Source organism: Marmota flaviventris, chromosome 6, assembly GCF_047511675.1.
Source record: "Marmota flaviventris isolate mMarFla1 chromosome 6, mMarFla1.hap1, whole genome shotgun sequence".
NCBI classification, from domain to species: Eukaryota; Metazoa; Chordata; class Mammalia; order Rodentia; family Sciuridae; genus Marmota; species Marmota flaviventris.
This window is the reverse complement of record NC_092503.1, coordinates 120,222,921-120,239,282: the sequence shown is the minus strand read 5'-3', so window position 1 is coordinate 120,239,282 and position 16,362 is coordinate 120,222,921.

The following is a 16,362-nucleotide window of genomic DNA, read 5'->3' as shown; positions in this document are numbered from 1 at the left end:
TAAAAGCACTGGACACAATACATTTTATAGAAACCAACACTCTTGACTCGCTGACCACCTAGAAAAACATGTGGATTAGTAATTTTTAAGGCATTTTGACTTTTATCTTTTTGGATAATTTAAATTGACCTTTTTGTTAAAGGTTTATTTAAGTTATTAGAACTAAAAGTCATTTGAATCAATTTTTTAAAAATTTATCTATAAACCAGATCATATGTCTATAAGACAGTTTGGTAGCATTTAAATGATGCATAGACACAGCATGTATGTAAACACAGTATATAATACACAGGTGTGCACAAACCTACATGAAATCAAACAGGAAATAGAGATTGCACAGCTTTTTGCCAAGTACATGCTCCCCACAGGTAAGAGTCAAAAGAACTACAGGTGTTTATTACACATTTTCCCCTTCAGAAATTAAAACAAAGCCTGTCACAAATGTCTTCAGTGTGACAGTGATCAATATATTGTAGAATAAAGGGCATAGACCTGGAGGAGTCCTGCACAGTTCGGGGTGGCTGGGACAGGGTCCATCAATCACACCTGGACACTGAATCAATGGTTCAGATGGCCACTTGCCTAGTCATGATGCAGATCTATGTCAATACCATCACTGTTTATTCTCTGTTTTAGGACCATGTGAAGGGGTCCTCAGGGGTCTGTCCTTTTCTGGTGTATTTGAGAATTCACCTTTGAATAATTACCCTCTGAAAAAAGACAGCAGTATAACACATAGGACTAAAAACTTCAGTTAGATTAAAACAAGACTCAGTAGAATAAAAATATATTAATTTAGATACAGGGAACAAAGGTGAATTTACAAAAAAAAATGAGCTTAAAAAAAGAATTTAAAAATTACACACCTGTAATTACCCTAGTAAAGAGACACATGGAACATCCATCAGACCAGAGTACAATTTGAATTAGAGTCATCCAAATATTTAAAGACTGTAGAAGCCCATGAAGTCCCAGGAGAGGGTGGACCTCAGGAAAAGGTTCTCAAGAAAAAGAAAACTTGCACAGGTGGGATTTTTCCATTTTCCTTCCCTGTGCAATCATCATTTAGGGAAGAATTTAATGAGAGAGCAGAGTCCCAGAGTACAAGTAAAGAGAAAACACTGAAGCTTAAATTTAGAAGTGACACTTTTTCCCTTTGGTCTCAAACCAGTTTTTCTTATGTAGCTGACACTCCAGATGCAAGCCTTGGAGGGACAGAGTATCAGGAAGGCAGCTAAGGAGTAAGGAAAGCTGTTGTTTAAACACAAGAGACAAACAGGCATTAAATAGGGCATCTTGACCCAGAGATGGAGGGCACCCCTCTGACCCTTGAGAGTCCCATGATGTTCTGTGTTCTGGAGATAAAGATAAGAAGGTAAAAGGAATAGAAGAAGTCGTTATCCTAATGGGCACCAGGGTCCAAAATCTCATAATTCCTGGGCTTAAGTTTCACCCTTGCCAAGAATCTCTCAATTGCTAGTGAAAAGCTCTGTCTCCCCCAAAAGGCTGAGGTGAAGGCCTCAACTCCTATGCCTAAGGGCTGCAGCATCTGAGCTTCAATCAAGAGATCTTTAGATTTATTACCAGAGTGTTCTCTAGCCAAAAACCCATCAAATATCTCAAGAATTTTCCTCTTGGGCTGTGGTTGTGGCTCAGTGGTAGAGCACTTGTCTCACATGTATGAGGCACAGGGTTTGATATTCAGCACCACATAAAAATAACCATATAAATTTTTTTTTAAAAAAAGAAGATTTTTCCTCGAGTCACCAAGAATCTGGGGTGGAATATAGAGGTTCAGAAAAGGATAAACAGAGAAAGTAGCCAGAAAAGAATTGGGGTAACCAATGAGAAGCAGGTGGAGAACCCCAAATATTATAGGGCAAAAGGCCATCACAAAACTGAGGCAGTTGTGAAGGTCCCACTACTTGTACGCTGAGGACTCAGGATGTTTGAGGAGGAAGGGGCTGGCGAGCTAGTTCCTCTGGTGGGGAGTAAGGAGGGAGTTGTTGGTGTTCCCCTGAGAGACATGGGGGTGACTCAGCAAAGAGTCATCTATGAGATGGTCAAGATGGTGGATTAGAGGAAGGCTGCATTCCTTGTTGCTCTGTGACTTGGGATTCAGACAGCAGGAATATGAGTCTTCGGTGAGATTGGTGAAAGAATCAATATTAGACAGTCAGAGTGTCTCAGACCCAGAAATTTGGTTACATTAAGCAGAAGAAGTCATATGTTGGAGTTACACTTGTTGTGACAGTGGTACTGATAGTTGTACTGGTTCACCACAGAGGGAGGAATAACACAGAAAGAAAGTCAATGATCAGATTTGGTGTGGAAAACAGATATCTAATAACTTACATAGTAATATATAATTACATATAATGAATCATTGGCATCATATCCTCTGAAATGCTCCCATGAATCTACAGATACACTAGAAGTCATACAAACCTAAATGGTTCCATACCTTTTAAACCCCATCAGGTAATTCCTTACAGTGAAATAATGTTCAGCAATAAAAAGGAATGAAATTCTGAGACATATATAAACTTGAAAACTCATGGTAGGGTTGGATGAGGCTCAGTGGTAGAGTGCTTGCCTAGCATTGTGCAAGACCCTGGATTCAACTGTGCATGTATGTGTGTATGTGCATGTATGTGTGTATGTGCATGCATGTGCATGTGCATGCGCGTACACACACACACACACAAACACAAACACAAACACGATATGCTAAGTGAAAAGAAGCCAAACAGAAGACAAACACAGACTATATTACTATTGCTCTGTAGTATAGTTTGAAATCTGGTATCGCTATACCGCCTGATTCACACTTCCAGCATGGTACTGGTACCAAAACAGGCGGGTGGACCAATGGTACAGAATAGAGGACACAGAGACCAATCCACAAAATTACAACTTTCTTATATTTGATAAAGGGGATAAAAGCATGCAATGGAGGAAGGATAGCATCTTCAACAAATGGTGCTGGGAAAACTGGAAATCCATATGCAACAAAATGAAACTGAATCCCTTTCTCTCACCATGCACAAAAGTTAAGTCAAAATGGATCAAAGAGCTTGATATCAAATCAGAGACTCTGCGTCTGATAGAAGAAAAAGTTGGCTCTGATCTACATATTGTGGGGTCGGGCTCCAAATTCCTTAATAGGACACCTATAGCTCAAGAGTTAATAACAAGAATCAACAAATGGGACTTACTCAAACTAAAAAGTTTTTTCTCAGCAAGAGAAACAATAATAGAGGTAAATAGGGAGCCTACATCCTGGGAACAAATTTACTCTTCACACTTCAGATAGAGCCCTAATATCCAGAGTATACAAAGAACTCAAAAAATTAAACAATAAGAAAACAAATAACCCAATCAACAAACGGGCCAAAGACCTGAACAGACACTTCTCAGAGGAGGACATACAATCAATCAACAAGTACATGAAAAAATGCTCACCATCTCTAGCAGTCAGAGAAATGCAAATCAAAACCACCCTAAGATACCATCTCACTCAAGTAAGATTGGCAGCCATTATGAAGTCAAACAACAACAAGTGCTGGCGAGGATGTGGGGAAAAGGGTACTCTTGTATGTTGCTGGTGGGACTGCAAATTGGTGCAGCCAATATGGAAAGCAGTATGGAGATTCCTGGGAAAGCTGGGAATGGAACCACCATTTGACCCAGCTATTGCCCTTCTCGGACTATTCCCTGAAGACCTTAAAAGAGCGTACTACAGGGATACTGCCACATCGATGTTCATAGCAGCACAATTCACAATAGCTAGACTGTGGAACCAACCCAGATGCCCTTCAATAGATGAATGGATAAAAAAATGTGGCATTTATACACAATGGAGTATTACACAGCACTAAAAAATGACAAAATCATGGCATTTGCAGGGAAATGGATGGCATTAGAGCAGATTATGCTAAGTGAAGCTAGCCAATCCCTAAAAAACAAATGACAAATATCTTCTTTGTTATAATGAGAGCAACTAAGAACAGAGCAGGGAGGAAGAGCATGAGGAAAAGATTAACATTAAACAGAGACGAGAGGTGGGAGGGAAGGGAGAGAGAAGGGAAATTGCATGGAAATGGAAGGAGACCCTCATTGTTATACAAAATTACATATAAGAGGTTGTGAGGGGAAAGGGAAAAAAAACAAGGGAGAGAATTAAATTATAGCAGATGGGGTAGAGAGAGAAGATGGGAGGGGAGGGGAGGGGGATAGTAGAGGATAGGAAAGGTAGCAGAATACAACAGTTACTAATATGGCATTATGTAAAAACGTGGATGTGTAACCGACGTGATTCTGCAATCTGTATTTGGGGTAAAATGGGAGTTCATAACCCACTTGAATCAAATGTATGAAATATGATATGTCAAGAGCTTTGTAATGTTTTGAACAACCAATAAAAAAACCACAGACTATATGTTTCCATTTTATATGAAATGTCAAGTGAAACAAATCCATAGAATTCAAATGAAGATTTGTGTTTGGGAGTGAGGGCAGGGCAATGAGCATGAGGAATTTCTTACAATAATGGAATTATTCCATAATTGTACTGTGATGATATTTGCATATATTTATACATTTATTTAAATTTTAAATTGCTCACATAAGAAAGTAGAAAACTTTGGACTAATATATCTCATGAATCCACAAAATATCAGCAAATCAAATTTAAACATTATGATGAAGTTAGTTTTATCCTAGACTATAAATTTTGATGAATATTTAAAAATCAATACTAACTTACCATATTAATGGGATAAGGAGAATAACCACAGGACCATCTCCTTCAAGAAAAGGCATTATACAAATTCAAAACCTATTCTTGATCCAATTTCTTAGCAAATCAGGAGTAAAAGGCAGCTTCTTCAGATAAAGGTCATCTCTAAAAAAATCTGCAGCTAACAATGAACTTTGTGATGAAAGTCCATTTTATTTAAGATATGGTGTTAGTCAGATTTGTGTTGCTGTGAAATAACACCTGAGATCAATCAACTTAAATAAGAACAGGTTTATTTTGTTCACTGTTTCAGAGGTGTCAGTGCCTAGTTACTTGGCCCCATTGCTTTGGGCCTGTGGGGGGGGGCACAGTACCTCAGCACGAGCATGTGGCAGGAGGTCCCTTCACCTCATGATGCCAGGAAATGAAGAGAAAGAGGAGGGGACAGAGGTCTCAGTCACTTCTCCAAGGGCACACCCCTAATAAACTAGGCTCTTTACACAGGATCCCACTATTAAAGGTTTCATCCATTAGACTGTCACCAAGCCTTTGGCATATTGGGCCTTTGGGGGACATTCAGGATCCAAACCATAACTCATAGGCCAGTGTGTCGACTCCCACCTCTTCTGTTACACACTGTAACTCAACATCTCAGCCAGAGTCTTGAGGCAAGAGATAGAAATGAAAGAAATATACATTGAAAAGACTATGTTTCAATTTACAAATGATGAAGTGTCTTAATTTGCAGATGACATAATTGTATACATAGAAAATCCTAAGGCAAAGAAAGTTCCTCAAACTAATAAATGAATTTAAACATGGCAAGGTCTGAAGTCAATTGTATTGGCATGCCCTGGCATTGTAGTATTTGGGGGGAAACCCTAAATTCCATTTATAATAACATTGAAATAAAATATTTAGGTACTCATTCTTAAAAACTAGGTAATTGTTTTAGTCAGTTTTTTCATTGCTCACTAAAGGATCTGACAAGATCAATATCACAGGATGAAAAGTTTATTTGGCAGCTCTCTTTTTCAGAGATCTCAGACCACAGAGGGCTGACTCCATTCCTCGGGGCTTGAGGCAGCACATCATGGCAGAGGGTGCAATAGAGGAACTGGCTCAGGACATCACATCAGGAGGGAGAGGAGGGAGAGGGAGAGGGAGAGGGAGAGGAGGGAGAGGGAGAGGAGGGAGAGGGAGAGGAGGGAGAGGGAGAGGAGGGAGAGGGAGAGGAGGGAGAGGGAGAGGGAGAGGGAGAGGAGGGAGAGGGAGAGGAGGGAGAGGGAGAGGAGGGAGAGGGAGAGGAGGGAGAGGGAGAGGGAGAGGGAGAGGGAGAGGGAGAGGGAGAGGGAGAGGGAGAACTGTGCTTAACAAAAATAAAATATATCCCCCAAAGGCATACCCCCAAGGACTCATCTCTGCCAGACACACCCTACCTGTCTACAGTTACCATCTGGTTAATCCCTATCAGGATTAATTCATTTGTTAGATTAAGACTCTCATAACCCAATTATTTCACCTCTAAAACTTCTTGCATTGTCTCACATGTGAGCTTTTGGGGGACATATAATATTTAAACATAACAGCAACATTTTACACTAAAATCTATAAGCCATGATCAAGAGAAAATAAATAAAAATACTATAGTCAAGGATTTGAATAGCTGATATTGACAAGGTATCAGTTCTATCAAAATTGATCTACTGATCCAATGTATTTCCAATTGAAATCAAGATGCCTATTTTTAGAAACTAACAAACTGAACTCTATAATCTGTATGAAAGTCAGAAAAAAACTTTGTCAAGATATTTTTTCACTTTGAAGATGCACACTAATTTCAAGATTTACTACTGCATTCAAGTAATAAAACAAAGACCTGGTGCAGGATAGTCTACATCGCTAGGATAGAATAAAGATGCACAACTAGAAATGTACGTCAAAATTCAGTAGGCAATATTCAAGCTGATGGAAAGGGACTCAAGGAACCCAAAAGGGAGAGGATCATCCTTTTAACAAACAGAGGTGAACAATGAGACCCAAAGAGAAAACAACACCATATACAAAAACCATTTGAAATGAGTCACAGACCTGAACATAGAAGATACAATTATTAAGCTCCTATGACAGTCCTATCCAATAAAACTATAATTTCAACCACAACTATGAGCCCTAGATGCAATCTTAAGTTTGCTAGTACATTTTAAAAGAAAAAGGAATAGATGAAATTATTATTTTATTAAACATAATACATTCAAAATATAATTTCTACTTGAAACCAATAAAAAAGAGTGTTGACAAGATATTGTGCATTGTTCTCAGTGTTGCTATTTGGAGAATCTTACGGCTACAAAGACTTTTATTTTATATCACGCCAGGTGGTAACTATCCTCCTACTCCAAGGGGGCATTTGCTGATCATGTAAGATTCAATTACACCTCAAATACAGTAGGCAATCTTCAACAAATGATCTGGGGAAATTGGAAATCCATATGTAGCAAAATGACATTAGGCCCTATCTCTCACCCTGCACAAAATTCAAAGTGAATTAAAAACCTGGCATTAGACCATAGACCCTGCACCTACTAGAAGAAAAAGTAAGCCCAACTCTCAACCATGTCAGCTTAGGAACTGAATTTCTCAACAAGACTCCTAAAGTGCAAGAAGAAAATCAAGAATCAATACATGGGATGGTATCAAACTAAAAAACTTCTTCCCAGTAAAGGAAACAATCAAAAATGTGAAGAGAGAGCCTATAGAATGGGAAAAAAAATCTTAACCACCTCTACCTCAGATAGGGTGTTAATTTCCAGGATATACAAAGAACTAAAAAAGCTTAACACTAAATAACCAAATACCCCAATCAATAAATGGGCAAAGGATCTGAACAGATACTTCTCAGAAGAAGAAACACAATTGGTAAAAAAAAAAAAAAAAAAAAAAATGTATGAAAAAAATGTTCAACATCTCTAGCAGTTAGAGAAATGCAAATTAAAACTACACTGAGATTTCATCTGACTCCAGTCAGAATGGCCATTATCAAGATTACAAGAAACAAGAAATGTTGGTGAGGATGTGGGGGAGAAGTTACACTCATACATTGTTAACAGGACTGCAAATTGATGCGACCACTCTGGAAAGCTGTATGGAATCTCCTCAGAAAACTTGGAATGAAACCACCATTTGATGCAGTCACCTCACTCCTTGGTCTATACCCAAAGGATTTAAAATCAGCATACTAAGTGACACAGCCATATCAATGTTTATAGCAGCTCAATTCACAAGAGCTAAGCTATGGAACCAACCTAAGTGCCCTTCAACAGATGGATGGAAAAGAAAACATGGTACATATACACAATGGAATAATACCAGTCATAAATAAGAATTAAATTATGGCATTTTCTAGTAAACAGATGGAACTAGAGACTATCATGATAAGTAATATAAGCCAATTTTCAAAATCCATAGCTCACAATTCATGGGAGGGGGGAGAAGTTCATTGGATTAGACAAAGGGGAATGAAGGAAAGCGGGGGGGGGCATGGGAATAGGTAAGACAGTAGAATGAATGGGACATTACTTTTCTACATTCTTATATGACTACAAACCAGGGTAACTTCACATCATGTATAACCACAAAAATGGGAAGTTATACCCAAATATGTGTGTTATGTTAAAATAGACTCTATTGTCATGTATAACTATAAAGAACAAAAAATCCTCTGTAGGCAAGAGAAGAGCACAGAGATGGAGTTGGGTGTGAACCCCACCTCAGCTTGCTCCCTCCTCTCCCAACCTTCCTCCAAATACCGGGAACTTCAGTGTCCCCAAACTCAGGATTTCAGGAAGACTTCATGAGGCACAAAAGAGAAGCTGAGCCTTGAGCACAGTGAAGAGTTGCCTTATATGTCCTCTGTTCGCTCCCCCTTCACATGTTAGCCTGTTTGTCTCCCCGTATGGTAACAAACATTCTAGAGTATTCTATAGTTACTAGTGAGCTGTACCAGTGTTGCACATGCACACATAGATACTGATTGTGCCACGTTGTCTTCCCTTTGTCCTGGGAGGGCCCACTCCCATTCCTGCTGCAGCCGGTTGTTCCCCAGTACAGCCCAGAATGTGCAGGCAGTGACCAAATGTCACCTCTCAGGAAACCCCACTCTGAGGACAATAATTAAAATAATTACAACCATCTCTGTTATCCCTATTTTGTTCCTTTTCTCTAAATCACTCTACTTTCTGATGCTCCTTTTACTGCAGTCACCTCATTATTTATTAACCCCACCTGAAGGTTAGCTCCTTGAGGAGAGTGGATTTTGCTTGACTTTGGTTTAATGTATTGTAAGAGCCAGGCACAGGACAGATAAACACTTTTCAAGGAATCAATAAATCCAAGGACAAGATCTCGTTGGAGCCCAGGAAAGGCAGGTAGTTTTCTTGGATGTTCCTGGGGGTCCTCTTTGTGCATGTGTGCATGGCAGGGGCTATTTACTACTTTATTCCCAACTGGAATCCCTCACTCAGCAGCCCTACAGCACCCTCGACACTCTGGACATAGCATGAACTTCATGACCAGGGAGGAGTTCTGACCACTAGCTGTGTTCACAGCCTCCTGGAGTCAGAAGGGGGATCTTAACCAGGCACAGGATGATCCCAGCAGCCTAAGCTCAAGAATTCACAGCTGTTTCCCATGTCAGAGTCCTGCCCCAGTTGCAGACTGTGGATCCCTCAGGAGAATCCCCAGAACAAAACCCCCAAACTCTGGTGGCACATGGCAGGGATCAAAATAAACTCAAAACCACAGGACCATTAATTTGGAGAAATGGTGAGGATAAGGCTTGAGGAAAATAGCAACAGGTCTTTTTCTGCTTAGGTCCCAAAAAAGAAGAGGCAGGATGTTTGTGTCCTGGACTCTTGGGGTTGTGGAAAGATGGCTCTCCAGGCTCCAAGAGGGTGCCTGATCTGGTGTCTTGGAGAAGGGTCCACCCTTGACATCTAGAGGGATGGTAGTTGGACACCTGAACTTGAAGGTCTGGAGACTACCTCAGCATCCGGGGGAGATGCTGGGTGGACACCTGGGCTCCTACTCTTCACAAGTCTACAGTAGCCCCCTGTGGTCTTCAGCTACTGCCACACCTACTCTTGACCCTCTGTCTCCATGGCTGCCAGCTGTGTAGCCAAATGCAAGCCCATAGCCCCCTGTTCCTGCAGCAGCTCCTACTGAACCAAGACATCCATGTAGCCAAGGCTTGTTGCAGGATGACTGGGGTGGGCTGAAAAAAGACCATGACATTGGAGAATAATAAGTGGGAGCCTGAGAACCCGAGAATCAGGGGGCGAGAGGTGGGCACTGCACTTTGAGGCACAGGCCTTCTCTTCCCTCCTCTCCTTGATTCTGCCTGCACCCCAGTATTAGTGGAAGAGGGGGATTTCCTTAGTCAATTATCCTCTTGCATCTGCTTCTTTTTTGCATTTCTTCCCTGTGTGTGTGTGAATTACTCTATGCATGAAACACAGAAGACTGTCCAAAACATACAGTGGCCTACACAGCTAATACCTGTGTAATGACCAGCCTAGTAAAAAATGGAGCCCTCCTTCAGCACCCCAGCCAGAAGACCCTGAACCTCTCCCCAAACAGACCCATCCCCCCTCACAGTGTTCCCTAGATTGGCCCTTCCCAGGGCTTTTTTTGTCTGATTCCTTCCCCTCCCCTCTTTGGCTTCCATTCCCTTAATGTCCCTGTTTCCTCCCCATGTTCACCTCTTCAGGAGGCTCCCCCACCACCCTGGGACAACACTCCAGGGACTCCTCTCACGCCTGCCCCATCAGTGTCACAGGTAAATGGGGAGCTGACGCTCCAGGCCTCCATTCTTGTGCCCCATGAAAGAAAATTTAGAGTCAGACATGAAAAAACCAGCAAGAGAATTTTATAATAAGTGAAAGTAAGGCTCAAGCTAAGAACGCTCTCAAGGGAGAAAGAGAGTGAGTCATCCATCTCTCTGCAGAGAACACGAAGGGAAATTGATACTACTTCCAAATTATTAAGTTTGATGTTTATCAGGAGAACAGGGGTCCACCTTCTGCCACCTTCATTAATCTGAGCAGGGTAGTGTTTTACCCTAGTTGGTCCTTTTGGTAACTGTCGTGGTGACCATCCCATTCAGGGGGGCTTCATGCACAAGTCAATTCTATGTTAATAGAGGAGATGGGGTCCACAACCAGGCAAACTGTACCTTAGTGCACCTGTGCTACTAAAGTCCCTTCTGATACACATTGAGAATCCTGTGGCTATAAATCCTAACTTTACAGTGATCCTGCAAGATTCTGGCAGGAACTCCCCATAGATCTTTCCCTCTGGACTTATTTCTTAATTTGTTCCCTTTGCTTCCCCCTGTTTATTCTCAGGGTTAGTACCCCTATTTTTTTCCTATGAGTTACTCATTTATATATTAGGTTTGGGGGGTTCTTTTTGTTTGTTTGTTTGTTTTTGTTACCAGACATTAAGCCTAGGGTTGCTTTACCGTTGAGCCACATCCTCAGCCCATTTTTTAGTTTTTACTTTGAGACAAGGTCTTACAAAGTTGCTTAGGGCTTCCATAAATTGCTGAAGCTGGCTTTGAACTTTCCATTCTCCTGCCTCCCCTTGTTGCTGGGATTACAGGTGTGTACCACCACTTTGGCTGTTCATTAGTATTAAAGGCAATTTAAAGAAAACCCCATGACCCTATGTCTCGAGGGGGCAAAATGGCGACTTATGCAGTCAAGGGGAGAAATAAAGAATGTCCACGTGCTTCTGCCCTTTTCAATGTTTTATTCACTCAAATTAATTACTTAATACAATTTCCCTCTATAGGATCTTAATCATGAAAATGACAAACCTTAATGCTAGGCACTGCAATAGACACAGCAAACAATTCTAGATTAATTCTAAGCACTGCAAAACACACTTAATCATGACAGGCTAATGACAGACATTTCCTCTGCATGCTAAATTCAAAAGTCTTAAGCCTTAGGCTTTATGTCCAGCAGATGCACACTCATTCAGACCGAGGTGATCAGGTCCGGAACCAAGGCAGGCTTTTCCTGGCATGGAGTGAATGACTGGTTGAGGAGAGGGTTGTAGGGAGAAGTTGCAGCTCTCACCAAGGACCAGATGACTCGGTAGAGTTTGAGAGTGGTGAGGATCATGCAGAGGCTCAGGAAATGATGACAGGTGATTGGATGTCAGGTCCTCATCAGGCTCTCCAGCTGGAGTGCATCCTTGTTTCAGCTGGCTGAATCCCTGTTCATTTACTCTACCATTTATACTGCATTTTGGGGCTTTTGACCCTCCTTTCAGTCTTTATCAGCTACCACCAGATTTCTTGGTGACATCATTTACCCTGGGGTCAGAAACATCTGGTCTGGTGGTCTCCACCCTGATCTTCTCCCCTTTCCCTCTTAGGCCAGGAGAGCCTGCCAGGGGCTTCACTCTCTTTATAAGGGTGAGGGGAAGTAACTTGTTTGAGGCCATACTGGAGGACTCTGTGGGTGTGCCTAGTGAGACTGCAGGTTAAACTGGAGTTTTTAAAATGGAGTTGCTTTAGGCTCAGGCCTAAGGCCATCCTAACACCCTTCTACCTTATTGTTTTGTATTCTACTGCTAATTACTAATTACCACCTAACACTAGGGTTAAAAAATCTGGCCCAGTAAAGGGGACCCTTGAACCTGGGAACAAGTCTCAGGGATTCAGTGGTACAAGGCTCCATTCAGGAAATTGAGGACATGCATTTTGTTCAGGAGGTTTATCCATAAACTGGGAACCTGCCTTTATGGCATGGAGACTTGGAGGTTCCCTGGCACAAGAGTCCACTGTCGATCAACGGGAGGAAATATATTTTATCTTGTATTTTCAGTAACAGTTGGAAATTCCAAACCTAACATGGGATAAAAGCGCCAACTTGTGCACAGATCCCTGTACAGTTGCTGCAATCCTAGGGAGACCCAGAACTCCCAAATTAACACAAAAATGGCAGTTCAGATCATCTGTGCTCAGCCACATGGCCACACGGAGGCGCTGCTGTACTGCCCTGCAAGGCTGCCAGAGCAGCTCTGAAGAGGATCAGACTGTGGAAGGACTAGGGCAGAGATGGCTGATCTAAAGATTCCTCTTTATTCTGGTTTTGTTTGTTTCTTTGTTTTCCTCTCCAGATTCTACATAGGAAAGAAAATTTTGCTCCTTGACTTTCTGAGTCTGGTGTGTTTCACTTGGCATGATATTCTCCAGTTCTATCAGCTTATTAACAAATGACATTATTTCATTCTTCTTTATGGCAGGGTAAAACGCCACTGTGTACATATAGCACATATATATCTGTTGACATATACCTAGATCTGTTGTATAATATGGATATTGGGGAATTGTGCTGCTGTAAACAGTGGTAGGTGTGCATATCTCTGTAGAGTATGCTAATTTTAGTTCTTTTGAACAAATATCAAGCAGTGGGATAACTGGTCATATGGCGGTGCCATTCCTAGCTTTTTGAGGCATCTTCATACCAATTTCCAAAGTGGTTTTATTAATTTGCAGGCCAACCAACAATGTTTTAAGTGTACACTTAACCCCGTATCCTCCACAGCATTTATTATTTGTAATCTTGATGATTGGTCTTCTAATAGTTGTGAGGGATAAACTCTCAATGGAGTTTTGATTTGTATTTCTCTGATATAGATAGATAGATATAGATATAAACATATATGTATATATGAAATGCCATTTGAATTTCTTCTTGAGAAATGTCTGTTTAGTTCTTTTGTTCATTTATTGGCAGGGTTACTTGCTTTTCTTCTGGCAAGTGTTTAAAGTTTTTATACATTCTGGATATTAATCCCTTGTCAGAGAGTATCTGTCAAAGGTTTTCTCCAATTCTACAGGGTCTCTCTCCATTCTCTTGTTTGTTTCCTTTTTCTGCAGAAATCTTTTTATTTGATATCTACTTATTGATCCCTGGTTTTATTTCTTGAGCTGTAGGAGTTTTATTAAGGAAGTTGATGCCTGAGCCAACATGTTGGAGTGTTGGCCTGTTTTCTTCTAGCAGTTGCAATGCTTCTGGTCTAATTCCTAGGTCTTTGATCTGCTTCCAGTTGATTTTTATGCAGGGTGAGCGATAAGGATCCAGTTTCATTCCTCTGCATATGGATATCCAGTTTGCCAGGTACCATTTGTTTAAAAGCTATGTTTTCTCCAATTTGTTTTTGCCACCTTTGTCAAGGATCAGAAGACTGGATCTCTGTAGGTCAGTCTATATTCCTTCTATTCTAGTCCACTGGCCTTCCTGTATGTTTTTATGTTAATACCAAGCTGGTTTTGTTATGACAAGTCTGCACCATAATTTGAGATTGAGTATTTTTAACGTCTCCAGCATTGCTCTGATTAATAGCTAATAATTGCTTTGGCTATTCTGGGTCTTTTCTTCTTCCATATGAAATTTAGGACTGTTTTTTTCTTTGAGAAAATCATTAGTATTTTGATGGGGATTGCAGAGAATCTGTACATCACTTTTGGTAATATGGCTATTTTGACAATATTAATTCTGCCAAACCAAGAACATGGGAGATCTTTCCATTTTCTAATGTCTTTAATTTCTTTCTTCAATGTTTTTATAATTTTCACTGTACACATCTCTCATTGTTTAGATGTATTCACAGTTTTTTATTTGTTTGAGGATATTGTGAATGGAATTTTCCTGATTTCTTTCTCAGTGGGATCATTATTGGTGGCTAGGATAGTTTGACTTTTGCTAGTTGATCTTGAATCTAGCTACTTTGCTGAATTTATCAGCTCTAAAAGTGTGTTTTTTTTTTTCCCTTGGGGTCTTCTAAGTATAGAATAATGTCATCAGCAAACAGGGATATTGAATCCTTTTCTATTTTTATCTCTTTAATTTTCATCTTTTGTCAGATTGCTCTGGCTAGAGTTTCAAGTACTGTATTGAATAGGAGTGGTGAGAGTGAACATCTGTGTCTTATTTCAGTTTTTAAAGAAAATACTTTCAATTGTTTTCCACTTAGTATGGCATCAGCTTTGGGTTTGACATATATAAAATTTCAATGTTGACCCAAGTTCCTTCTATTCCTAGTTTTTTCAGTGTTTTTAACGTGAATAGGTACTGAATTTTGTTAAAGGGATTTTTTTATATTTACTGAGATGTTTATGTAATGTTTTTCTCTAATTCTATTTATGTGATACATTGCATTTACTGATTTTCATATATTGAGCCAACCTTGCAATGTTGGATGGAACTGATCTTCTTAATGGGTTTTTGAATGCAAATTGCTAATATTTTATTAAGGATTTTTACATCTATGTTCATCAGGCATACTGATCTATAGTTTTGTTTCCTTGATGTGTCCTTATCTGCTTTGGTATCGGGGTGATATTCGCTTCAAAGAATCAAAACACATTTCATGTTATTAGGTAATGTATGACTATAGTGTATATTTGATACAGAAAAATCACAAAATCTTAACCATAGTATGTTACAAGCTAAAAATAATCCATACGCCTAGACCAGAAAAACACAGGCTTCAGTGGCCCCCTGTACTGCTCTCTCCAAATACCATTTTCCAGGTTAGTTGGCTCTCTGCCCCCAAAAAGTGCATTTCTCACTTTCTCCTGCCTTCTTGCATCCCACTCTACCTCCCCATTTCTCACTCCTAGAGGATGAAATTCTTTCTCTTTTCACATGGAAAAAAAGTAGGACTCAGGTAAGGACTGCCTCATAGTCCCTTCAGAGCCTGCACATTTGAAACTGTCCCACATGAGTAAACAAGAGGAGGACCCTAGCCAGATGCCAGTGCCTTGAACTTTGACTTCCCAACCTTACTAACAGTGAGAGAATAAGTTTCTGTTCTTCATAATTTCCTCAATATGTGGTGTTGCAGCCCAACAGACTAAATCGCCATGAATATATTCAGGCATAACTAGGATTCCACCAATGTGGTCTTTGTTAAGACACCAATCCTAGAACTCTCAGTCCTGCCAGACCTGGACTGGATGCCTTCACAACTGGATCAGGCTGACTCCCTGGATCTCCTTCACCTCAGGGGGGAACACACTTGGCCTCCATTCTTGTGCTGGCTCCTTTTAACTGCATTTCACATATCCCCTTTCCTTGGTTTTCCTCCATCATTTTTGTTTCTCACTTCATTTAGCCATATCCTATAGAAATATGGAAAAGAAAATGTCGAAACTCTAAACATCTGAAATATCTTTAGGACACCCTAGCTCTTAGTCCAACTATAACTTTTTTACTAGGTATATGACTTCTTTTCTGGTACTATTTTAATTGCCCAAATCACCTATAGACTTATTCATTTCTGTGACTAGTTTTAAATTTCTAAGAAATTATTTTTGTTTTCTGCATAATTTCACTACTTGTTCACAAACACCATATCTTTCTACATGTTTTAGCAATTATCTAGAGTAGTGGCAGTGAATCAAGGGAAGAGGATGGAACCAGTTGGGATCTCTCCACAGTTTACTGAGAGCAGCAATTCTCAAAGTGTCATTTTTGGAACCCCCAGAGGTGTTTAGACTATTGCACAGGATCTATATTATCAAAAAATATTTTTATAATATC